This window comes from Lacerta agilis, chromosome 9 (genome assembly GCF_009819535.1).
Source record: "Lacerta agilis isolate rLacAgi1 chromosome 9, rLacAgi1.pri, whole genome shotgun sequence".
Taxonomy (NCBI): Eukaryota; Metazoa; Chordata; class Lepidosauria; order Squamata; family Lacertidae; genus Lacerta; species Lacerta agilis.
In genome coordinates, this window is record NC_046320.1 from 60826150 (window position 1) to 60850798 (window position 24649).

Sequence of the window (24649 nt, forward strand, 5' to 3'; positions counted from 1 at the left end):
TACTTAATTAGAAATGCAAAGAAGCTTGCAGAGAAATGTTACCATTTAAACAGCTCACACGAAGGAGGAATCTCATCCAAGAAAAGGAAGGTTGTATCCAGCCACTAGTGGTTATTTTCCATTTTTTGGCTTTTGCCTGTGCTAACTTTCCCTGTTTCATCTTCACAACAACCCTGTGAGGTAGGTTAGACTAAGAAACAGTGACTGGCCCAAGGTCACCCAGTGAGCTTCATGGAAGAGTGGGGATTTGAACCCTGGTCTCCCAGGTCCTAATCCTGGGATTTAACCATTACACCACATTGAAGCATTATTTCATCCTCCCTAACTGCCATCTCTACAGGCAGCCTCGTTGTTGTTTCCAATGGGGTTGAATCTGGCTCCCGGCCAAGTAAGTGGTTTGCCTGGTATGTACCCCCAAAGTGCTCCTCATTATTTTCCTTATGTTTCCAGAGTAGATAGCATAAGCCAGCTGCTGAATAAATCACCTTCGGCTCAGGAGCAGGAGTGAAACAGGATGCCGACAGCCCTAAGGGGCCAAAGGAAAAGCTCTCTGATGAGCCCTGCCTCCTCCTAAGCCCTGCCTCCTCCTAAAATTTATTAGTTTCTTTTTACTGCAACTAAGCGTATCACAAAGCCTAAGCACGTGCCACTGAAACAGGAAGATAGTCTTTCCCTGTGTACCCCTGCCTCTGCCCCCCTTTCTTACACCTATTGTTTCTGCTATGTCAAATTTTAGTTTGCAATCTGCTTGGGGCAAGGACCTTTTTGCACTCAAAAAAATGTCATGCACACTGATGGCACTAAATGACGGCACTGATGGCACAATAATAATAAAACATTGAAGTTAGCTTCTACTATTACCGGGTATTTAATTTCTGAATAAGCACAGTTGGAATCAGGGTAGCTGCTCATTATTCTGTTGCATGCCACCCCAATCTTTGAGCGGTGAGAGATTCCAGGAGTTCCAGTCGCTTATCCTGGGTCTGTGTTTCCTTTTGGAAATGAGGCACAGAGGAGACTGTGGTGTCTTTAGGATATAGGGTTTATTTACACATATGTACACAACCTGAGCCTATGACAGAGGGGTTCACGGCATCAACACCCCAAACAGCGGCAGGGCGGCACACCCGGGGTGGAGCGAGCCACCCATAGGGGCGGGGCGAGATGCCCATAGGGGCGGGACACACCACGGGGCCTCCGGAGTCTGCCTGCCTCCTCCCACTCAGCCGCCCTACAGCTGGGGGAGAGGCAGCAGGTCGACTGTTTGGGCAGCACAGAGCCCGCACGCGCCCAAGCCACACGTCTCTCCCAGGAGAGACATGTGGCTCAGGCGGGCTGCAGGCCCCGCGGTGAGTGCTGCTTGGCATTTTGTCACCCCCCTCAGTGGTGACACACAGGGTGGTCCGCACCTACTGCACCCTCCTTCCTCCGCCCCGGGTGCAAACAAACATCAAACATTGTGCTCTGCCTCTCTGGCCTTCCAGCCTGCTGTTTTATGCCTCCAGCTTCTAGCTCACATAATTCCTAATTCCTCTAACCTCTATACTCTGTCCTCTGGCTTGATCTGTTGAGGGAGTGCCCCCCCTCACCCATTTGCTGTCTTGCAGGAGCGCTTTGATCCTTGGTTTTCTTAATAGTCCATCACTCAGGCACTAGTTTGGCTATTTCCTGGAGTGTGATGGCTTGACTAGCTTTTAACACTTGCTGGATCCAGTTTAACACCGCAAGCCTTGATTAAATTCTAATACTTACTGGAACCAGGAATGATAGGTGCCTGGCGCTCACAAACTCATAACAATACAAATACAGATATGTGAATAGTTTGCCCATGGTTTGAAGAAACTTAAAAAAAAAAATAAGTACCGGTAGGTGCTTTTCTAAAGAGGCCATTAGAGAATGTTGCTGTTTTGATAGTTAGAAACCTCTTGCTGCTTGCTGTCCAGCCTGAATTATGACAGCACAATTTATATAGATGTCTTTTTGTGTATGTCATACAGCGCTGCTATCTGCAAATAAGAGAAACATACTGAGCAGCTTAATTGTTAAGAGGTTTTTTTATGCCATTGCTCTTGGACAGAGGCAAGTATTGTAAGGCCTCACTGAGTGAGTTAGATTCTGCGTGACAGGCTAAGCTATTGGCTTGCCTATTTTGCTGAATTAGGGCCAATTTTTCTTCCTGCCAGCTCAGTAAAAGGGAGCGGGGATGCTGGCAGGCATATTCCTAGTTAGAAGATTCCTGCTTACAAGGGCAAGATTATGCAGTATGCTCCCAAGGGTTGTGTGTGGTGGGCTTATGTTTTCAGCCTTGTAGGCCCTTCTTGGTGAAAAGCTTGCTAGACCTTCAAAGGAAACTGTATTGAGCTATTTAAAAGAAGCATGTCTTTGGGAAATATATGCATTTTATTTTGGGCAGTACTTCAAGGCCATGTCTCTAAAGTCTTGTCCATTCCTATTTCCTCTCCAGTCAAATTCCCAAGCGAGAGATATTGGATGTAACCGGGTTTAACTCCATCAGTTTCAAGTTGATCCCATTTTACACTATTTTGTATCCTTAGAAATTTATACAGGAGAAAAATGATTAAACAGGGAATGGAAAAAACCACCCAAAGAAATGAAAATCATTTTTAAAAGAGCAAGAAGAATTGTACAAAGTGGCTCGCCTATGATAGGTCACTGGGACATCAGAAGCTGCATATACTGAATCAAAACCATTGGCGTATTAAGCTCAAAGTTGCCTACACTGACTAGCAGCGATTCTCCAGGGTTTCAGACAGGGAATTCTCAGCCCTATCCAGAAATGCCAAGAATGAACCTGAGAGCTTCAGGGTGCAAGGCAAATGCTCTGCTGTTGAGCTATGGACTCTCCTCAACATCTGTCTTCACGGCAGAAGATGGGGGCAGATCCTTGTTCCTGAACTCAGTTTTGCAGGAGGGGAATTTGAGGAACCGAGTCCAATAGTGGTGATGAGAAACGAAGTTCTAGGCCTAATAGACAAACTAGAAACTGACAAATGGCTGGGTCCAGATGGCATCCACTTGAGAGATTTCAAAGACGTCAGATGTGAAATTGCTGATCTTCTAACAAAAATAGGGTTGTGAGTTGGGGGGTTAGCTTATATGGTTCCTGAGTTCCTTCTAATTCCTGGGGTCCTGGGTCCATTAACATCTTAAAGAGGATTCCACTGTTGAACCAACCAGGGAAACTTTTTGGTGAGTTAATGGTCCTAAATATGGTCATTAGTACAGTGGTACCTCGGGTTACATACGCTTCAGGTTACAAACTCGGCTAAACCAGAAATAACGCTTCAGGTTAAGAACTTTGCTTCAGGATAAGAACAGAAATCGTGCTCTGGGGGCGCAGCGGCAGCAGGAGACCCCATTAGCTAAAGTGTTGCTTCAGGTTAAGAACAGTTTCAGGTTAAGAACAGACCTCCGGAACGAATTAAGTACTTAACCAGAGGTACCACTGTATAACAAAGGAGGGCAAATGGGTGGGCACCCTCACCCGGCTGGTAGTGAGAAAGACAAAGGCCAGGGCAGTTGAGTTGTGCTTGATTTCTGCTAGAAGCCAAGGGTATGACTATGGGAAAAGCAAGACCTTCTGGGGTGTTAATGCTGTAAGCTGCTCCATCGCTGGCTCAGATTGTATGTATGTGTAAATAAACCATATATACTAGAGACACCATAGTTTACACTGTCCCTCATTCTGAGAAAGCAGAACCCTGGGTAAGTTCCTGGAACGTGTGGAATCTTGCACCGCTGAGAGATTGGGGTACTGTGCAACAAATATGTAACTTGTCCAGAGCCATAGCTAAGTGATCTTGCGCCCCTGGAAGAACTGTCCAGATTGTGCCCTCTAGCCAGGGACAAATTAGCTCTTCTTTCCACTTCTCCTCCAAACCCCCCCCCCACTCCATTCAATTCACCCTCTATTAAATACATTTTCTTATGAGGCAATAATCAATATTTTTATTTATAGACATATTTATGTACGTATTTTAAAGCCGATTTTGCGTGTCCCCTCGCCTGCGCCCCTGGCAGGGCCCCACCTTGCCACCCCCTAGCTACAGCCCTGAACTTGTCCCTCAGATCAGCCTCCATACCTGAGGACTGGAAAGCAGCCAGTGCAACACAACTTTTGAAACAGGAATCCAGGGGGATCCTAGAAAATACAGGCCAATTACCAGTAGCTTAATGTCTGTGCCTGGAAAACTGGTGGAAAATATTGTTAAAGATAAAATAACCAAGCATATAGAAGAACAAGCCTTGCTGAAGCTGAACCAGCATGGCTTCTGCAAAGGTAAGCCCTATCTCCCTAACCTATTAAGAGTCCTTTGAGAGTATCAAGAAGCATATATTTGGAGTTCAGAAGACATAGCTGTCCTGAATGTAGTCTTGGGCAAGTCACTTGTCTCCACATTGTTCAGTTTCCAAAAGTGACCCACGGAATGCCTCTAGGGACCTTACAAGCAGGGTATAAGGGCAAGAGAGTTCCCCTGTTGCTTGTTCTCAGCACTTTTATTCAGCACTAAACTGTCCCTGAACATAGAAATTCCATTTATCTATAATGGCTGAGAAACGTGGCTTGCATGGGCAATGCAATTATAACCAACCAGCTTGGAAATGGGAGCAGCTTGAAAGAGCTTGTAGTGCATCCCCATTCCTTGGATGCATCAATTTCTCTGCTTTTAATCAGGGGTGATAAAAAAGGTCAAATAAAACTCATAATACCTAATCTATATTAGGGAACAAAAAGAAAGCAATCCTGAAATTGCTTTCAACTCTGTGGAAGTTTTATCAGACAAATATTTCCAGGGGCAGGGGCAGGGGAGGACTCCCACTAAACCAAAACATAATAGTTGGGGTTTATTGTAGGAATTGCCTTAGAGGCCTGGAATAAAATGTAAAATATAGAAAACACAGACATAAAAATATGTTATAACTACATACACATGTATTTTGCTGGCGTCTAATAACTTGAGTCAATTCCTAAAAGCTATTGACTCCACACAGCTCATACCTATATATTTTGAATCAACGCTAAAAGAAAATGGGTCACACCATGGTGAATCAAAAAGAGAACAATTTATCACAAACCAAGTAAGTGTCACAAGCAGAAGAGAAGCAGAAAACATGTAACCTTGTGATGTTCAAAAATCAGCTATATAAAAACTCAAGAAATAATATGCTAAAGGGCAAAATTACATGCTTGCTATGGTGACAGCATAACTGTGGCCATGAACATGAACCCACACCTTTAAAAATGTTTTTAGAAAAGGAAAAAAACAAGAAACAAGAAACAGGATACCCCCCCCCCGCTCCCCTGTTCCAAGCTTATCTAACAATTTATTTATTTATTTATTTATTTATTTTAACATATAATATCTTATATAGGCTATAAAACAACAAAAATGTTGTTATATTTTCCATTTGTTTCAGTTATAACAACATGTGGGAAACACATTGAAAACAAAGAGTTGAAGTTGTAACACTAAACCAAGTCTGGTCTAGTAGCATAAGGCTTTGTTGCCTTTTTCCTCTCCCTCCAGAATTCCTACCCAAGATTTTCTCAGGTCTCCAAAACCCAATAACATAGCAACATAAGGATGATCCTGCTGGATCAGGCCAAAGTTTCATTGAGTGCAGCATCCTGTTCTCCTAGTGGACAATCAGAGGCATATGGAAAACCCAAAAACAGGACACGAGTGCAGCAGCAGCAGCAATTCTGATTTCCAGCAACTGATGCATACTGCCTCCAAATTCAATACCCTGCATTTCCCCTGTTCAAAGAACGCATCCGTTTCTTTGAGACATTCTTGTTTCATACAAATGTGCCTATGTTAATTCATATGTATAGAAAAGTAAAATTAGGTCTCTGAGCAAATTAAGGTGGTGAGTGGCTGGGTCGTCACTCGGGCATCAGGTTTGGCATCATGCTCAGCAGCCCTATAAGCAAAGTTGCTTTTTCTAAATAAGAAAGTGGGAAACAACATCAGCTTACCATACACAACAGAGGTGGGCAGCAAGCAAAATAGCTCCCATCTGGAAGTACAAGGGATGGAGAAGAACAGTCAGGAATGCTGCGTCCAAGGGATGAGGAGAGAAAGAAAAGAAGATGTAGGGAACAAGGGGGGAAAGTGAGACAAAGCAAGCCAGAAAAGGAAGTTGGTAGCACTGGCTAACCTGTAGACCATCTTTATGCTCACACTTACGCATATCTATATATTATTATGTATCATATATACAAAATGATCTGCTGGTGATTGATTTGATATTACTGGGTGCGTGCATGTGCATTTTTATCAGCCTTATGTAGTTTCATAGATGTTTTTTTGCCGTGCCTGTGTCTTATTAGGGATGGAAATCTGCTGAAGAAAAAACGCGTGCATTGCTCCAGTCGGGAAGCATAGAATCGGAGAGTTGAAAGGGACCCCGGGGGTCATCTAGTCCAACCCCTTGCAATGCAGGAATCCCAGCTAAAGCATCCATGACAGGGAGTCTCTTAGATAGATAGATATAGATAGATAGATAGACAGACAGACAGACAGTTATAGGCGTGGGGTATGAAACTCAGCAGCAGCGGAGAAATACAGCTTTCCTTTGGAAGAAACACAATTCCGATCGAGTGCGGGCATCGCCAACATCCATTCAGACGTGAGAGAAGTTACTCGGAACCCACCGCCCCACAACAGCCTGTTTTCTGTCTCCTCTCAGGAGCTTGTCCCCTAAAAGTGTGAGAAGAAATTCCCTAAATTGTTGGCGCCGCTGAGGTTTTCTTTTTTTGTGGTGAGGAGGACCTTCCTAGAGGAGCCTCGCCCGCCCGACAGCCCAGGGGCGTCTCTGTGAGGGAAGCTGAGGAGGCGGGCCGAAGGGAGCCGGCGAAGGGCGGGCAGGGAGGAGCGCCGGAGGAACGAGCCAGCGAGCGCTTGGGAAAGAGGGAACCGCGTCGGGCGGAGGCGGCGGCAGCGGCGGCGGCACCCAGAGGAAAGGAGGCCGGAGCAGGAGAATTAAAATGGCCACCAGCCGCTGCAGGAGCAGCTGGGAGCGGAGCAGCAGCAGCAGCAGCAGCGGAGAAAGCAGCAGCGCCTCCTCCTCCTCCTCGTTTCCCGGGATTGCCCGCTCGGCCCAGGCCGGGCCTTGATTGATGGGGGAAGCGGGAAGCGGCCCTGGGAGCTGCCGGCTGAGGGGAGCCCTACGGCAGGCGGCGCTGCCTTGAAGCCCACCTCCCCTCCTCTCCCCGCCTGGGCTGCAGCCTCGCCGTAGGAATAAAGGGAGAGAGAGAAGGAAAGGAGGAGGAGGCGGACGGCCGCCCCTCCCTCCCTCCGTCCGAGACTCGTCGTTGCTGTTATTATTATTATCATCATCATCATTTCACCCTTTTTCAAAAAACTGAAAGCCCTCTTTTCCAAAGCCCTCGCCGGTGGGGCGGATCCCGGACGCGTCTCCAACCTCTCTCAGCAACCGCGCAGCGACCACCCCGGTGAGTAAACGGGGAGCTCTGGCATTAACCTCACCTCCCCCCCCCAATTTTCTGTCACCCTTCGGTTCTCGAGGACACTTGGGGGGTGCCTCTCCCCTCCCCCCGGCTTCCCTCCTTCTTCCTTCCCCCTTTCCTCCTCCCGCCTCGCTTCCTAGGCCGCAACGGCGGCTCCGAGCTCTCCTCCGCCTCCCCGGCCAGGGATGCTGCAGCAGGAGCCGTTTGCTTCCCCCCCCCCTTCCTTGCTGGATTTTGGCTATACGTCGGTTTCCCCGCACCCTCACCCTCTTTCTCCTGCGCCTGGGTTTGAAGGGGGGTGGGGTGGCGGACAGTTACCCGCATTGCTTTATCTCGTTTTTTTATCTGTGCATGTTTATCCTAGGCTGCAATATTCAGGAGCAGCAGGAGGAAAGGAATTATCTTTTCTTCCTGGAGACGAGAGAGCCCAGACTTCCTGATTTCCCCCCCTTCTTCTTCTTCCAATGGTTTGTTTCGTTCTGGGTTGGTGGTTTTCTCTTATCTTCACCACCCCAGCTTCCCCCCCCCCCCTTTGCTGCCGGTTTTGGGATCTGCATGGTATTGTGGGCCTTGTTTTCTCCCAGCAAACGGTGTTTTGTGTGTGAGGGACAGAAGTAAATAAATGAACCGCAGCTTGCGTTTGCTTTAACCTATGGGGGAAGGTTGCAACACCCACTACCCCACCCCCTGTCTCTGGAAGCTGCTTCTGCTTTCTGGGAGAGGGACAGAAGGGCCCACGGAAACGCTGCCAGCTTGTCCTCTTCCTGGCCCTGCAGTGATTGCCTTTAAAAAAAAATCCCTCTGTTTCTTTCTCTCCCCCCCCCCCCACCCCAGTGTGCTGTCTTTACCTTTGTTAATGGGTTTTGTTCCTTTTAGCTGCTGGGAAGGGAGATGGGGAAAGAGATGTGCAAGGAGAACTGAATAGAAACAGAAAACACAGGGCCCCCCACCCCACTTTTAAATCTCGCCCAACCTTCTGTGCCCTGCGGTATGATGAAGGGAAAGAACAAAAGGCATCCCATCCCTGTCCATTAGGGGTGGCTTGTTTTTGTTTTTATAAAGTGCTTTACGTGACAGGTCTGTAGGAAATGGGGGGGGGATGTATTTGTCTGAAAGGCTCTTAATATTGGTTCAGGAGGATGAAGGAATATTTGTGTGTAGCTGAGGGGCAAGGAAAGACTGACTAGTCATTAGGAACTGTAATGGATCTCCCCCCCCCCCAATGTTGAGTTACGTTAGGATAAATGACTCTGCTTGTTATGGTAGAGAATCTTTAATCGTTACCTGTCCATCTTGAAGCAGTAATTGCTGATAGAGATCTTTCCAAAGATTTCAGGAGTTCCTTCTCCCTCTTTTAGCCTGGTTTACAGCTTTTTTTTTTTAAACTACTGACGTAAATATAACAAAGAGTCTTGGGGCACCCTAAAGACATAACAGATTTATTATGGCACAAGCTTTCATAGACTACAGTCTACTTCATCAGATGCACAAAGTGTTATTCTGAGTTGCATATATACATGGTTGGAATAGCATATTGTAAAAAGTGAGGTCAGAGGGAATTTAGGAATTGTATTGTGTACAGTACTTATTTGTGTGTGTGTTAAGTGTATCCATAGAAGATTCCTGCAAGTTTGTTTTGCAGTATGTGTTTCATAAGCTAGCTGAAATGTTTCATGGTCCTATGTAGACTAAGGTTACCAGATGTCCCCATTTCCCGAGGACAGTCCCTGGATTTACAAATTAGTCCCCATACAAAATCCATTGAAGTTGAAAAGTGTTCCCAGATTCATTGAAAAAAATCTGGTAACCTTAATGTAGACTGCAGTGACCTGAGTGCAGGATTCTGTTTAAAATCTTGCGTGGTTTAGTTCCATTTTAATTTTTTTGTATATAGTATATAGAGTGATGGACTCCCCTCCCCCATGCTTCTGCTAATAACTGGTATTAGAAAGAAAAGAGATCAGCCATACATTATTCCCATGCTCACCATGCCTCTGACATAAACGCAACAGAATTCACTCTTATAAAAATTGTTTCAGAACTTCAGCTGCTCATGTAGAGATAAGAAATGCATCTGCTATCCTCGACTGTTAGAACTGGAGACTCTGATAAGCAAGTCAGCAGTTTCCAAAATTCGGTGCATGAATATGTGCAGACTTTTGGATATTTTTGAATGGTCTTCCATAATACAGCTCATAATACAGTCTTTGGATATAGTTTTCTGGCATATTTTAGCATATGTGCTAATTTATTGAAAATTGACATTCTCCATGCTTATTTCTCAACTACTTTCAGACAGAATTTTACTAATTATGTTGTTGTGCATGATAGTTTCCATCACTCAAAAATATGTGCCTTAAATTAAAGTTGCTTATCTACTCTATAGATCTTCTTCTGCAGATATATTGACAATATTCCTAAGCTCGGTGCATGAAAAATTACTGTTTCCCACCGAAACATTATTGACTACGCTTGCTGGTGTTGAAAGAGGAAAGGCTTGGTTAAATATCAGGAAATGTGCATGAAGTTTATATTTAGGGTGGCAAATGATTACCAAGGGAAGTTTTGAAATTCTTATGTTCTGTAGCTATAGCAGCTTCCTACTTAAAGATTGGGTTGTTCCACGTATGGTGGTTGACCAACACTCTTAAATGCTTCAGCGTAGGAAGAAGCATTTATGTTCAGTGTTAACTATCACACAAATACAGATATCAATTTTTTCATGAATATGTGATGAGAAGCTGTTGTGACATTCTACTGAGAGTAAAGGTAAAGATAAAGGGACCCCTGACCATTAAGTCCAGTCGTGTCCGACTCTGGGGTTGTGGCACTCATCTCGCGTTACTGGCTGAGGGAGCCGGCGTACAGCTTCTGGGTCATGTAGCCAGCATGACTAAGCCGCTTCTGGTGAACCAGAGCAGTGCACGGAAACGCCAATTAGTTTCCCACCGGAGTGGTACCTATTTATCTACTTGCACTTTGACGTGCTTTCGAATGCTAGGTGGGCAGGAACTGGGACCGAGCAACGGGAACTCACCCCGTCGCGGGGATTCGAACTGCCGACCTTCTGATCAGCAAGCCCTAGGCTCTGTGGTTTAACCCACAGCACCACCCGCGTCCCATCTCTACTGAGAGTACAGATGAGCAAAATTGGCATGGGTGCATGCGAATGAAATTGGTGGAACTATCCCAGCATTCAGGAATGAGAGAGCAAGCTATCCAAAAAACCAGTGCCCTCCAAAGTGATGCTTGGAAAGCTGGTCACTGTTGCACATCATTTTAAGCAACAGACAAGCAGCATGCTAGAGCACACTACCTGATCGCTCCTGCTTTGTTCCTCCTACAGCATAAATGAGAGCAACAAACCACAGACTTCGGTTTGACATGTCATTTGAACCCAGAATTGTGCTATGTTTCTTGGCTTGATGATTGTGATTTTCTCAAGGAGAAACAAACCATGATCCGAGTTCACGTGGCATGGTAAGCCACGTTTAATGGGTGTTGCTCTCACGCTAGGGGAGGGGTGAAACAAAAGCAATTGGGCCATATGCACTACTTGTTCACAGTAGCTCATGGTTTATGGCTTAATGTGCAAATAATCAAAAATAAAAGGAGGCTATAATTAAAACTCTATGTTGAAGTAGAAAGTAAGCAGACAAATACTTCTATGTATGAATATTTTGATTGTTTCTTTCTGATTCTTGTATTGTATTGTAGTAAGGTAAAGGGACTCCTGACCATTAGGTCCAGTCAATAATTTGGAATAAAACATCAACTCATTTTTGAAACATCAGAGCTGAGATTTACGTGCCCAATGAATTACCCTGCTACTTTGGATTCTTTTAATCTTGCAGCCCTGGAGATCTTAGAAACTGAATTTGTAACCTTCTGCACGCAAAATATTATTGTATCATGGAGGTGTGGCTCCTCACCTCATTCTAATACTGTACTATGGTGCCAGCAGTCTGTTTTTGTTTACCAAAGTCAAGCGAATCTTTTCAAGCAAGGTATGATAGTGCCTGGGTAACATAGATGTAGCAGCTTGTAGTATACGAAAGCCCACTTTGGGGCATGTGGTAGCTATATTGGGATCAGCATTCACCAGTGGGTGTATGTAGTCCCACGTCTCAACTTGGTTGCACCATTACAAAATTCTTGTTGTGAAGAGAAAAATATTTATAATGTAAAGGCAGTTCTTAGTGCCTGTTCTATGAAAAGTTGGAAGTATTTGTCAACACATACTAATATGGTAATGCAAGCAGGGTTCAAAACTCCTATGGTTTTAGGCATATTTTGCGACCAGGAATTTCATTAGCTTTTCTACCTCCCCACTTCCAGCAAATCGCTGAAGACTGAAGAAGAGACCCTCCTAAGGATATTAGGGGTGTGTGCAAGGCAAGGACTAGACCATGTGAAAAATGAACATAATATTCTAGCTGCAGTTCATTCATTTTCAGCTTTGTATTCTTGTTATAAAAAGCGTGCCTAGACATTCCGTTGTTGCACCCATAACCTAGGTTTAAGGTGCCATTTAGCTGCTAGCTTTCATATCTCAGTTTCTAACACTGAATGGAAGTGATTACTCCCACCTCCACCATTTTTCTCTCTTCATGCTTCATTCTAGATGGATTAGACTAGGAGTCCCTAAACTTCTTGTTCCTGTTGGCACATGTGGAATCGTGTGTGTTGTGGATGTTAGTTAGAAAATGGCTGTTGCAGGGTATGAAAAAAGGTGGATCAGAATGGTTCCCCTTACACTTGCACAATTTTTATATGGGATTTTCCCAGGTCACCATCAAATAACAGGCATATAAATAAATAAAAAACCCCTGCAGATCCAGCATTTGTCAGCACTGTCATGGCACAGAACAAAGCATCCTGGGTGGGATTCATCTAATGAGCTCTGTCAGTGAAAGCCCGGCAAAGGGACTCCTGATTGCACAATGGAGCTTTTCCCCCTTTCCTCTCTCTGCATGCCCTTGTGCCCCCTGAAATTGACTCTGGGTGGTGGGTGGAACTCTCAGAATAGTGCAGCAGGAAGGGACGGAGAGAGAAATTGTTCTGTCTGGCAAGCCAAAAAGCTGATGGAAAGGTTATTTTTTGGGGGGTGATGCTGAAATCCTCCCCATGATTTTTACAAGGCATGTCCCCCAAGCCACCAACTGGAAAAGCTGGCATTGATTTCTGTGGATAGCATTGGAACAGTGTTTACAATAGTAAAGAAAACCTCACCTTAGACAGGGATCCTCATTGATTTTTATGGTTGTTACACGGGATCCCTCCCCCCCCCCCGATACCACAGAATGCACCTCTGGACACAGATATGAACTGTGATTTGATTGTGGTTTTAGAGGGCTTCCTTGTGAAAATCATGAGGATCCATGAGCATGAAGTTCTGTGACTTGAATCCATGTTTTTTGTGCTATGGTGGCTCTGACAAGTGCTGGATTGGTGTTTTGTCTTTACAGTGCAAGCAATAGAAACTAATGTCAGTTTTAATTTGTGGCGAATGATTTGGTGGGCATGCCTTATATGGACCTGTGAGACTCCATACCTTGGATCAATGTTTTTATGCCATGATGGTGCTGGCACTGGTGATACTTAATTCCATGCACACAAATATGTGATTGTAACTTCAGAGCACTAAATTTTTGCAGAACTGCAGTCTACCTGTACAGTTGTGAACTTCATTGCTTTAAACAGAATTTCCTCTGACACTTGAATATAATTGTGTCTGACTTTCTGACAGTTTGTTCTCAGATCTTCTGCTATAAATGTCACTTCTTTTTGGGCAGTGAGTGTTGGGCATGTGACTAATTTCTGTTTACATTTAAAGATTGAAATTGCACATATTGATAGAGGAAGATGAATAGTTTGGCTTTTCTCCATTCTGTTAATTTAGCATCCACCTTCTCCCTCCTCCTCATTTCTGTCTCAGGAATAATTGTGAAATTGACACCACTGGGTTGTACAAGAAATCTGGAAAGAAATGCAGCACTAAAGATGCAAGCAAGAGGTGTCTGTGCACTGCTGCTGGATGAACCTGCAGGCATTTGAACAGCTTTCAGCATTTGCTAATGATTAGTTCAGTGATAAAGGCTATTTTGTTTAAACCCTGCAGTTTAGGGTTCTTGGCACTGCTCACAGAGCCACATGATGTTTGTTGCTTTATTTCCATGACCAAATTGTGATTTCTAAGCAAATAATTTACAATGGAAAACCACACCACAGTTTATGAAATAATCTGTGTTTGGTTGCCCTGGCTATACGGTTCAGTCTTTCTTCCCCCTTTCCCCACTCCCCATTAATGGAGACTGGCAACTTTAAGGAAGTGTTCTCTGATGATGCCTTGCGTCATAATCACTATTTTTGCAGCCTCAGAATCTGTTGCCATTACATATATTTGAAAATGAAGAAATAATGAGAAGCAACATAGGCAAGATCTACACAGATAAGTGTTGCTTTTTCATGGCAGAGAGAGAACTCAGATAGGACCACTTACTTCTATGCTATGTCCAAATTCTCATTCATATTTATATTGACTGTGGGAGGGGGTATGCATGGCCCTAGACTGAGTTGCACCTGTAGCTCTCTGCATTAAAATTGGAATGGGGTGAACAGATGCCAAATTTGAAGACAGTTCTTTGAATGCATCCCAGAATGATTCTTCATACCCCTCTACATTTTTTCAACTAGACCATCACATGTTTTGTTTTTTAGACTTTCCTATATAGTACTTATGCTAATCAGGATATCAAGGGTTGGGACAGGGATTGATGCAAAGTGTGTAGTATATTCTTTTGAAGCAAGTGTTCAAATCCCACTGAAAGGGGATTTGAGTGTGGTGTTAGTTGGGACATATTGGCTGTTTTATGTACAGTGCGCTGATATATTATATACTTACTTAGATACTGCAGCGAAAGGAAGTTCAGTTTTGTTAGTGTTAAGTTTTCCTCCTTTTCCTGCTACTTTGTGGGAAAGGTACCTTTTTGCTAAGTTCTTAATATGAACTGTGGAATGAATTCCTTACTATGGGTATAATTGTAGCATTGGATACTGGATATTAACTAATCTGTTGGTTTGGTTCTTGCTCACTTAAACTTTTAATATGCTTCAAATGCATTGTAACTTAATGAATTGTAACTTGTTGAATTGTAACTTTTTGAAATGTTGTGGTTTTGTCCAAGAATTGCTTTGAGCACCATGTATTTGTGGAAAATGCAGTTTATAAATAAACGGAATATGACTAGGAACCCCTTTTTGCTCCTTTAAGCTCTTGCAACAGGACAAGAAGCTGTTTAGATAATTGTTCATTGAATCAGATTTCTGGATAAATTTGTATTTGGCTTCTCTTTGCTATAACTGTCTGCAAAGTTGAGCACCTTTTTAGGATAAGATCATTGCTTTGGACTTAGTTACAATACCAGCATGGTCCTTGGTATGCATTCCCTCTTTAATTATGAATATTTAAAGTATGCCCCATTGAACACCTCTATAAAAAGAGAGGCCAATTTTAAACATAGTGGGGGAAGGGCCAGTGGTTGGCAAGAAAGCATCTTTACAATAATTCATTTTCACGCATGTAAAGAAAACAAGTGTATGAACCCATTTGGCTTTTTAAATTTTTAGCTTATTTAGTACCTCTGGCTCAATCCCTCAGTATTTTAAAAAGTTACTTTGTACCATCCTTAAGTTGTGATGTGTAGAGAAGAGAGAATTGAATCTACGGTCATACCTCAGGTTACGGCCGCTTCGGGTTGCACACTGCACCGAACCCAGAAGTAACTGAACGGGTTACTTCTGGGTTTCGGCACATACGCAGAAGAGCTAAATTGCGCTTTGCGCATGCGCAAAAGCAGCAAATTGTGTCACGTCCCTGCGCAGACGCAGCAGTGCGGGTTGCGAATGCTGCGGGTTGCGAACGCGTCTCCTGCACGGATTGCGTTTGCCACCCGAGCGTCCACTGTACAGTGTTTCAGCGTTAAGTAATCATTACTTCATTACGGAAATTGCAAGGATGTGCTGCAAGTTGGCTGTGAGTCCCGGAAGCCCCGCTGTGGAACTGTGGAAAGATGGAATGCGCTTAAAATTATGTATGTATGTGACCTAATTCAGTTTTTAAGAGAGTCAGCGGAGCAGTTTTTGTGCCGCTTTTAAAGAATATATAAATTATCAGAGTGAGTACAGTTCTGCATATCATTAAGACTCTCTTGGAGGACATGGGGTCACATAGGTGTGCTATAGGATACTACAGAGAAGCTGAATGAATTCTTTGTATCTGCTTGCACTGCAGAATATGTAGGGCAGATCCTTGTACAGAACTAGCTTTCTCAGAAAGTGTTTGAAGATCTGAGGCAAGTAGATAAAGTCTAAATTTCAGGCCTTATTGACAAATTTAAAAACCACAAACTTAATTGTGAAATTGCTGCTCTAACAAAAATATGTAACCTGTCCTTCGATCAGCCTCCATACCTGAAGTCTGGAAAGTGTAACACCTTTTTATGATCCAGGGGGGATCTGGGTATTGGCATGCTACTTAGCATCTGTTTCTGGTGTAAACTATGGAAACTAAATATAACTCAGAGAACAAAGTATCTAATTGATATGATCAAATAAAAACAACATGTGCCCTGGTAGTGGGGGTCATCACTCCAGAATATGCATACATGCTTATAGTCTATAAGAACCTAACATAGAATTTCAGGGTTACATGATAAGTAAGAAAAAAGTAATGGACCAGCTGAAATTTGCAATTCTGCTTGAAGAGTAATTTCTGTCGCTACACTTTATTTATGAGGTTTTTTCCTGGATGAATATGTGAGGTTTCCCCCTCTGAAACAAACATTCCATGGACACTTTTTAATCCTTATTCAAATGTATGTGTTTTGCTTCTTTATAGATAGCAGGTGCTGGAGGTGCAGACAGAATTGTTAATGGTATAGAAGGAATAATTTCTGTCTTTGTCTGTAACTGAAGGTGATGGTAAATGAAAACTGCTTCAAGGATTTGCAGTTGTGTCTGATTTATAGTTCTCCTTAGATGAAGGAAGCATATGCAGGAAAGAAAATGAGTGGGAAAGGTGACATTGGATGATTAAACAGAAATTCTATTTTGGGATACATTAAAAAGGAAGGTGCTAGAGATGTAAGATAGATGAATATTCTGTATTTGTGTATTTTTATGTATAATCCTTTTTAGTGGGTAGCTAGAAGATAAATGGCTTCTATAAATTGTTTGAAAGCTTTTTGGGAACAACAATATGGACATGGGGAAGACTAGGACTGCTGTTGCCAATTCTTCTTTCAGCCACCTTTGGTAAAAGTGGGGTGTCCATGGCGTTTAATTCGGTTTAAGGTATTTTTGTTTCTTCTGAAGCTGACTTTTAAAATCGAATCTTTTTGGTAATTGGGAACTTCATAAGAATGCTTTGTCTTGATTAGCAGAAGGAAATCCCAGTAAAGTGTGATAAATTGAATTTCTTCAAACAGATATGAAAGAAACTGTCCTCTGGTTGATTAAGTAAGATTGAGCATGCAATTAGATGATGTTGACTGTATTAGCAAGATTGAAATTGCTCTTCAGTGCTACCAGAAAAGAAAGCTGCTAGAGGTTTCTTCCTCTTTTTTCTCATAGGAGAAAGTGAAAATACTATCCTGTGTATCTGCAAAATATATTTACTTATTGCCTAAAATTGCTATCATTCTCTACTGAGGGCAGTTTACATAATCACTTGTAGTAGTGCAGTAATTTATCACTTGACAGTAGTGCTGGATTACCCAGTAGACAGACTAAGCACATGCTTAGGACACCAGCATATCAGGGGCAGAAAAATGATTTAATTTTTGAAATAATTGACACTTGATATTTCAGGAAAAAAACATTGAAGTAGAGTGTAAGGAAGTTTAACAAAGTTGAGGGAAATAGCAGAACTTTATTTAGCTTCCTTACTGAGCCTCTTGGGCTTGCCGATCAGAAGGTCGGCATTTTGAATCCCTGTGACAGGGTGAGCTCCCGTTGCTCAGTCCCAGCTCCTGCCAACCTAGCAATTCGAAAGCACGCCAGAAAGTGCAAGTAGATAAATAGTTACCACTCCAGTGGGAAGGTATACGGCGTTTCTGTACACTGCTCTGGTTCAGTGTTCCGTTGCGCCAGAAGTGGCTTAATCATGCTGGCCACATGACCCGGAAAAACTGTCTGCTGACAAATGCCGGCTCCCTTGGCCTGTAAAGCAAGATGAGCGCCGCAACCCCAGAGTCATCTGCGACTGGACTTAACTGTCAGGGGTCCTTTACCTTTTTATACTCTACTACACTCTCTCCACATTTTTCTGTTCTCTTTTTGTAACTTATCCCCCCCCCCTAAACCAGGGGATGTCCTACTAATATAGATCAGTATAATGAGAGGAAATCAGATCCTCTTCAGATGTGATCCTCCTCCCTAAAGGTTCAGTGCCTGTAACTTTAGGACGGTCCCTTGGGCATAAAAGGTAATGTCTGGCAGGTATTTGAACTCAGCTTCCCTTTTCCCTTACATTGCATCCACATTTAAATACCATATACAGTGGTACCTCGGGTTAAGAACTTAATTCTTTCTGGAGGTCCGTTCTTAACCTGAAACTGTTCTTAATCTGAAGCACCTCTTTAGCTAATGGGGCCTCCCGCTGCCGCTGCGCCGCCACCACCCGATTTCTGTTCTCATCTGAAGCAAAGTTCTTAACCCGAGGTATTATTTCTGGGTCTGTAACCTGAAGCGTCTATAACCTGAAGTGTCTGTAACCCGAGGTACCACTGTATACTCGAGTATAAGCTGACCCGAATATAAGCCGAGGCACCTAATTTTACCCCCCCCCCAAAAAACTGGGAAAACTTATTGACTCGAGCATAAGCCGGTTCACATACAACAAACTGGCGGCAGAGGAAGGAGCAACCCAAAAGGGCTGCTTTCAGGCTCTTCGTTCCTCCTCCGCCGCCGCTGACAGCGGCAAAGGCAGAGGGGGAGGAAGGAGCAGCTCGAAAGCAGCCCTTTTTGGCTGCTCGTCCCTCAGCCGCTGCCTCTGCAGCTCGCAAGAGCAGGTGTAGGAGCTGTGGTTGGGAGAGGCGCAGTGCAGAGCCTCTTCCAACCGTGGTTCCTGTGCCTGCCCTTGTGAGAGGCAGGTGGTGGCGGAGGAGCCAGCGGCTAGAAAGGGCTCCTTTCGGGCCGCTCGTCCCTCCGCCTCACTCGAGTATAAGCCGAGGGGGGCTTTTTCAGCATTAAAAATGTGCTGAAAAAGTCAGCTTATACTCAAGTATATACGGTAACTTTGTGTCTCATGCTGTGGACATTACCTTTCACGTGTAGGCAGGAGGAGGATGAGATGTCACCAACTTGAATATTCCTCCCAAAATCAACAACCAAGCCACAAAAGAAAACTTATCTCTCTGACTCCCAGGGAGGCCTTTTCAGCCATGGTGTCTATCCCTGGAGCAAACATTGTTTTCTTTTAGGCACCAGGTAGGAACTTTAAAAAAATTAATAAATCCATGCTTTTCAAAAATTTAATCAATATAAAATGTTACTGACTGTTCACTCTTTTTTACTGTGTATTTACACGATTGTATATGTATAATCTTGTGAACTACCCTGAAATCAAATTTGGTGAAGAATGGTGAATCAGCCAGTCAACAAATGTATACAGAGGTATGTGTTTAGATGGGGTCATTATATTGGTATATTGGACCAAGCAGAGGGATTTGGAAAATTGTATAGTCTAGTGTTTGCTGGGCTGTTGCATTTCAATCAGCAGGTGTAGAATATGTAATTGCTTATCTCACTGGAAAGAAGTCTTCACAACTGTTTCTTGCAGTACCTAACTCTTAGTTTTATACTGACACAGGATGTGAATTAGGTGTAAATTGCCGGATAGGGTTTGAAATAGATTAAGAAAACTGTTTAAACTTGAAAAATTGGTATATTTCACAAAAGCAGTTTCCAGCTTCAGTTTTGTCTGATGCATTTATGATGAGAAATAACTATCTGAACACATTCCGTGTGTCATTTCCCAGTCTTTCCAAGAGTAACTGAAGAAGGTATCTGAAGAAGTGTGCATGCACACGAAAGCTCATACCAAGAACAAACTTAGTTGGTCTCTAAGGTGCTATTGGAAGGAATTTTTTTATTTTTTTATTTTGTTTCAAGAGTAACTGAGTTTGTGTGTGTGCATGCATGCATGCTTGTGAGGCACACACACAAAAACAGAGGGAGAGACAGCGCACACCCCTGCCTTTCCTTTATCATTGTACAGTGGGCCTGCCACTTATAATACACAGTGCTTTTTTTCTAGAAAAATAGGTGCCAGTACTCACCATGAAGTTGTTACAGTAAGTGTCACACTTTTTAACCAAAAAGAGAGAGGTGTCGGTACTGTGTACTCTTGAGTACCCCCTGAAAAAAAGCACTGCTTATAAATAATTTACTTTCAAAATTGTGACCTTAGGCACATGGCCGAAAAATACGTACATCGTATGCTGACTTTTCATAGTTCAAACCATGCTCAAGTCAGCTTACAACAAGACAAGTTCTACAACCAGCAAACACGAGGAAATATTCCAGTTGGAACGGTTTGGTCAGGGAGTTATAATGCTAGATTATCACTGCAGGGACGGGGAGCAGGGAGTCACAGTTGAGATGTGATTGTTTATTGTTATACTCTGAATTCAAGGGGCTAAAGCAGTGCATAAGCAGTGCACTGGACCATAAAGAAGCAGCCAGTCAACAAATGTATAGAGAGGTATGTGTTTAGATACCTCTAAACACATACCTCTAAACACATAAATGTATAGAGAGGTATGTGTTTAGATACCTGCTAAAGCAGTGCACTGGACCATAAAGAAGGCTGATCGCCGTAGAATTGATGCTTTTGAATTATGGTGCTGGAGGAGACTCTTGAGAGTCCCATGGACTGCAAGAAGATCAAACCTATCCATTCTCAAAGAAATCAGCCCTGAGTACTCACTAGAAGGACAGATCCTGAAGTTGAGGCTCCAGTACTTTGGCCACCTCATGAGAAGAGAAGAATCCCTAGAAAAGACCCTGATGTTGGGAAAGATGGAGGGCACAAGGAGAAGGGGACGACAGAGGATGAGATGGTTGGACAGTGTTCTTGAAGCTACTAACATGAGTTTGGCCAAACTGCGAGAGGCAGTGAAGGATAGGCGTGCCTGGCGTACTCTGGTCCATGGGGTCACGAAGAGTCGGACACAACTGAACGACTGAACAACAACAAAGCAGTGCATAAGCAGATCAATATGCATAAAGGAAACCTTAAATATATAATTCAAGAGCACATACACTTTGGCCTCTGTAATCATTCTTTGAATTCCGAGAATCCCATCCCCCCAACCATCACACAGATAGAAAACTGAAATCAGATCTTGGGGCTAAAACCCTGTGAACCACCCTGAGATCTTATGATGAAGGGTAGTACCGTATATAAATCTAATATAGGGTTGCCATATGTCCGGAATTTCCTGGACATATCCAGAATACTCCGGGTAGAAATCCAGGTGGAGAAAAAGCTCAACAACTTTTTGTGCCCAGATTTTCACTTAATCTAATAAATAATAATAATAATAATAATAATAACAATAATAATAATACAATGGTACCTCTAGTTACGAACTTAATTCGTTCCAGGGGTCCGTTCTTAACCTGAAACTGTTCTTAACTAGAGGTGTGCTTTTGCTAATGGGGCCTCTTGCTGCTGCTGCGCCGCCAGCACCCGATTTCTGTTCTCATTCTGGGGCAAAGTTCTCAACTTGAGGTAACTCTTCCAGGTTAGTGGAATTTGTAACCTGAAGCGTTTGTAACCTGAGGTGTTTGTAATAATGAATAATAATAATAATAATAAAGCTAGCAAACTGAAGGACATGACATCTAGTATAAAGGGGGAGGGAATGTATTTGTACTGTACACAGAAAAATTCCTTATCCCAAGGTAAGAGTCACTATGTAAGGTGCAGAATATGAATTATGAAATCCCACTTCCCCTGGGAGGCAGTCTGGGTCAAACCAGTCTCCTGTGTAATGAGTTTCAAACATGACTGCTGTAACTACAAAAGTCCTGTTCTCTGTTTTTACTGCCCATGCTTCTCAGAGCAGGAGGACATGTAGCAATGCCTCTGTTATATTTATGATAATGGCACAACAGTGGAAATGGTTAACAAATCTGGCTATGCAGTAAAATTTCTGGAATTCAGTTATTGTAGAAAAACTATAGCATACTGTGAGGGACCCTTCGTTTCCCACCAAGAGCCCTCACAACTGTAAAAAGTTTCCCCTGACTGTGTCTCTCCCTAGGGTTCACCGACGACTGAAATGAATCCCCAAAATGATATTATGAGAGATGTCCTAGGGGTACCTCAGTTCTCCACGTTCTTAAAGTGAAACTCCTGCCACCTTGGGATTCTCCCGCCCTGGGTTCCCAAACTGCTGCAGCTTGCCCTTTCCTTCTGGCAACTGCGTGGCACCTTTGGCTTCCCTGCCCAGTCCTCTGTGTGTTAGGGAATTAAGCCACCCGTCCCCTTTCTCTCAGGAAACCTTTATGTGCTTTTCCCCTCAACCACACCTCTAGAGGTACTGACACACTGCCAGAGTCCACGAACGTTAAACAAAACAAAATATGTTTATTGAGGTAACATTTAAATCAAGGATGTTAAGGTAGAATGCGGATACAATGTTTTTCTATTAGGTTCATAAGCTTGGTTACAACATGAAATCAGATAAAAACTTTCCTTTCCTAACCTAAGCCTAACCTCCAACCCGCTCTCCCTCTCACCCTCACTCCCTGACCCACAACCACCGCCCAACTGCCATTCTCTCCCTTTTAAAAGGTAGAAAAGACCCGCCTCTGCGATTGTGCTGCCAGTCATCTTAGAGTGGGCGTTAACACTATGAGTGCTGGGTACCTGCTCACACCCAGGCACAGGGTTGGTCCGTTACACATACTTTAAGTGTCTCGTAAGGGACAGGAAGATTCTGCTCATTTCTACTCAGTATGGTGGGATTTTGTCTCATGTAGTTTAGTTTCTGATTTACATGTATCCCTCCCCACCCTGTCTAGAGAAATATGTATGTCTTGATCTTTGATTGGGTGTTATTATTTAATATGGCAAATGGGGAGCCATAGGAATGCATGCTCCATGCCTGTTGCAAATTCCCTTTTCTGTAATTCTGTAATGTTAGGTCTCCCAAACATGGGAGGTGATCAGGCATTCCTTTCTGCTCCCCTTTCATTTTTGATCAGGCATTCCCCACTCTGTGACATGTGTAACTGATCTGGACTGATCATATAATACAACTATTAAGGAATGTGTATGAGCCCATGGCTGTGTTCCCTAAAAGTGGCCAGTGTTCTGTCTTCATCAAACTCTTGGTAATTTTTTTAATCTTTGTGACAGTCACGGTACATCTGCAACTTGGGTGGAATCTATACACACACATAAATGCTGTGAAAATATAAAAAAAATGGGGGGGGGGAAATACACTGAATTTTGCATAGCTTGCTTCTCCATCTGGTGTCACATTTGTATATTACACTCTACAACACATTTGAAACGTTTTATTTGCAGCTGTGTAGCTAGCTGAGTCTTAGGACAGAAGCAGATTTGAATCAACTAAATGGAACCATTACTGTAGTCCATAATGCATTGTAGTGCATGTGGGTAGCTTTGGCTCATGAACATGAAATATTCCCTTTCTTGTTAACTTCAGTCTCTTGCATTATTCGTAATCAAAACCTTACTTACTACTATTTGATTCTTCACCATCACTTACCTACTTTGACAGGGCATTTGTGTTGCAGCCCCTGCTCAGAAATAGCATTTGCCTTGCAGTGTTGTTCTAGAGAATGTCCCTTACTCCAGAGTGCCTTGCATTGCTGTTCAGACCCCGAAAGCTTTTAAAGAAGCTGTCAAATTAGAAATGGCAGCGCCAGATGGAAGCGCTACACCTACTGTGACTTGCTAAATTCAATAAAAGGTTAATGGTACTTTTTGTATTGTATTGGCAGGTTTGGTGATGACAGTGTTGTCAACCCCACAGCATGAGGAGAACAGTAGAGCCATTAATAAATTACATAGCACTGCCAGTGTGTAATACTTTACAGATATATTCTCATTCTTCCACTTGCTGTTATTTGGAGGTGGAATGTCGTCATGAAACCTAAATTTGCAGTTGGTCACTATGTTTCCTTTAATAACAATACCACACATCATTTAACCCTACACTTTTCTGGACTTTGAAATCACTTTATACTTTCAGTTACCGTAACCACATAACCGTCCCATAGGGCAGGGATTACCAACCTTTTGGGGCAGATTTGCAGACTGCATGGTAACCCTAATTTCAGTGGTGGGAATGGACCATTTGGGTGCCATGAAAGGCCTTTGCATGAGTCTGAAGATGAAGCCTCTGGTAAGGCCTCCTAGTATCTTCATTGGGGTGATTTGAATTGGGAACTTCCTGAGTTGCATTAAAAATTGAGTCTTATACACGCTGTCCATGCCAAAGCTCATTGTTCAGAATTCAATAATTATCACCATTTGAGTACAGATTCTCACATTATCTGAATCACATAAACAAGGATGCCCTGGGGTTTTTTGCTTGCTTGCTTGCTTGCTTATTTATTTATTTATTGAATCAGGATTGTTAAATAAGGTAGAAGGAAAACTGGTGTAGAAATAACTTTTGACATAACCTGGAGTGTAGTAAATTTTAATGCAAGTTTGGAGGGGAGGGGGCTTGTGATTTTAAGTGGTAAGAGAGCCTGTTCTAGCTAAGGTTTTCTCATCCTTCCATCCTGGAAGTACTTGATTAAAAGGTACCTTTGCTTGGGATGCCTTCCTCAAAGAGCATTTGCTTGTTGTGGTTATTCAGTGTCATGGAGAGCAATTGCATATGATCATACCCATTGTTCTTGTTGCTGTTACTACTACATCATATCTTCCATAGCTGGCTGCTAGTATTGAAAGAGGTCCTAGAGTTGTGCTCTGGGAAACGGTTTTCCATTAGATCCTTCATCCTTGGCAGGCTTTTAAGGGAAAAGGAAAGTGATGAGCACAAAGAAGAAATGTGTATAAGAAAGGGGAGATGCACTTGGAACAGGAAAAATAGGAACTAA

The 24649-nt window shown here is 43.1% G+C and overlaps 1 protein-coding gene across 1 annotated transcript in view; it reads left to right on the plus strand.

Annotated features, from left to right (window-relative positions):
- The first annotated feature begins 7331 nt into the window (after positions 1–7331).
- Positions 7332–24649, plus strand: part of WDFY3 (WD repeat and FYVE domain containing 3) — a 125245-nt gene continuing 107927 nt past the window's right edge. The window contains 1 exon segment of the mRNA XM_033160689.1: positions 7332–7480. The gene's annotated coding sequence lies outside the window, so the exon portion shown is untranslated.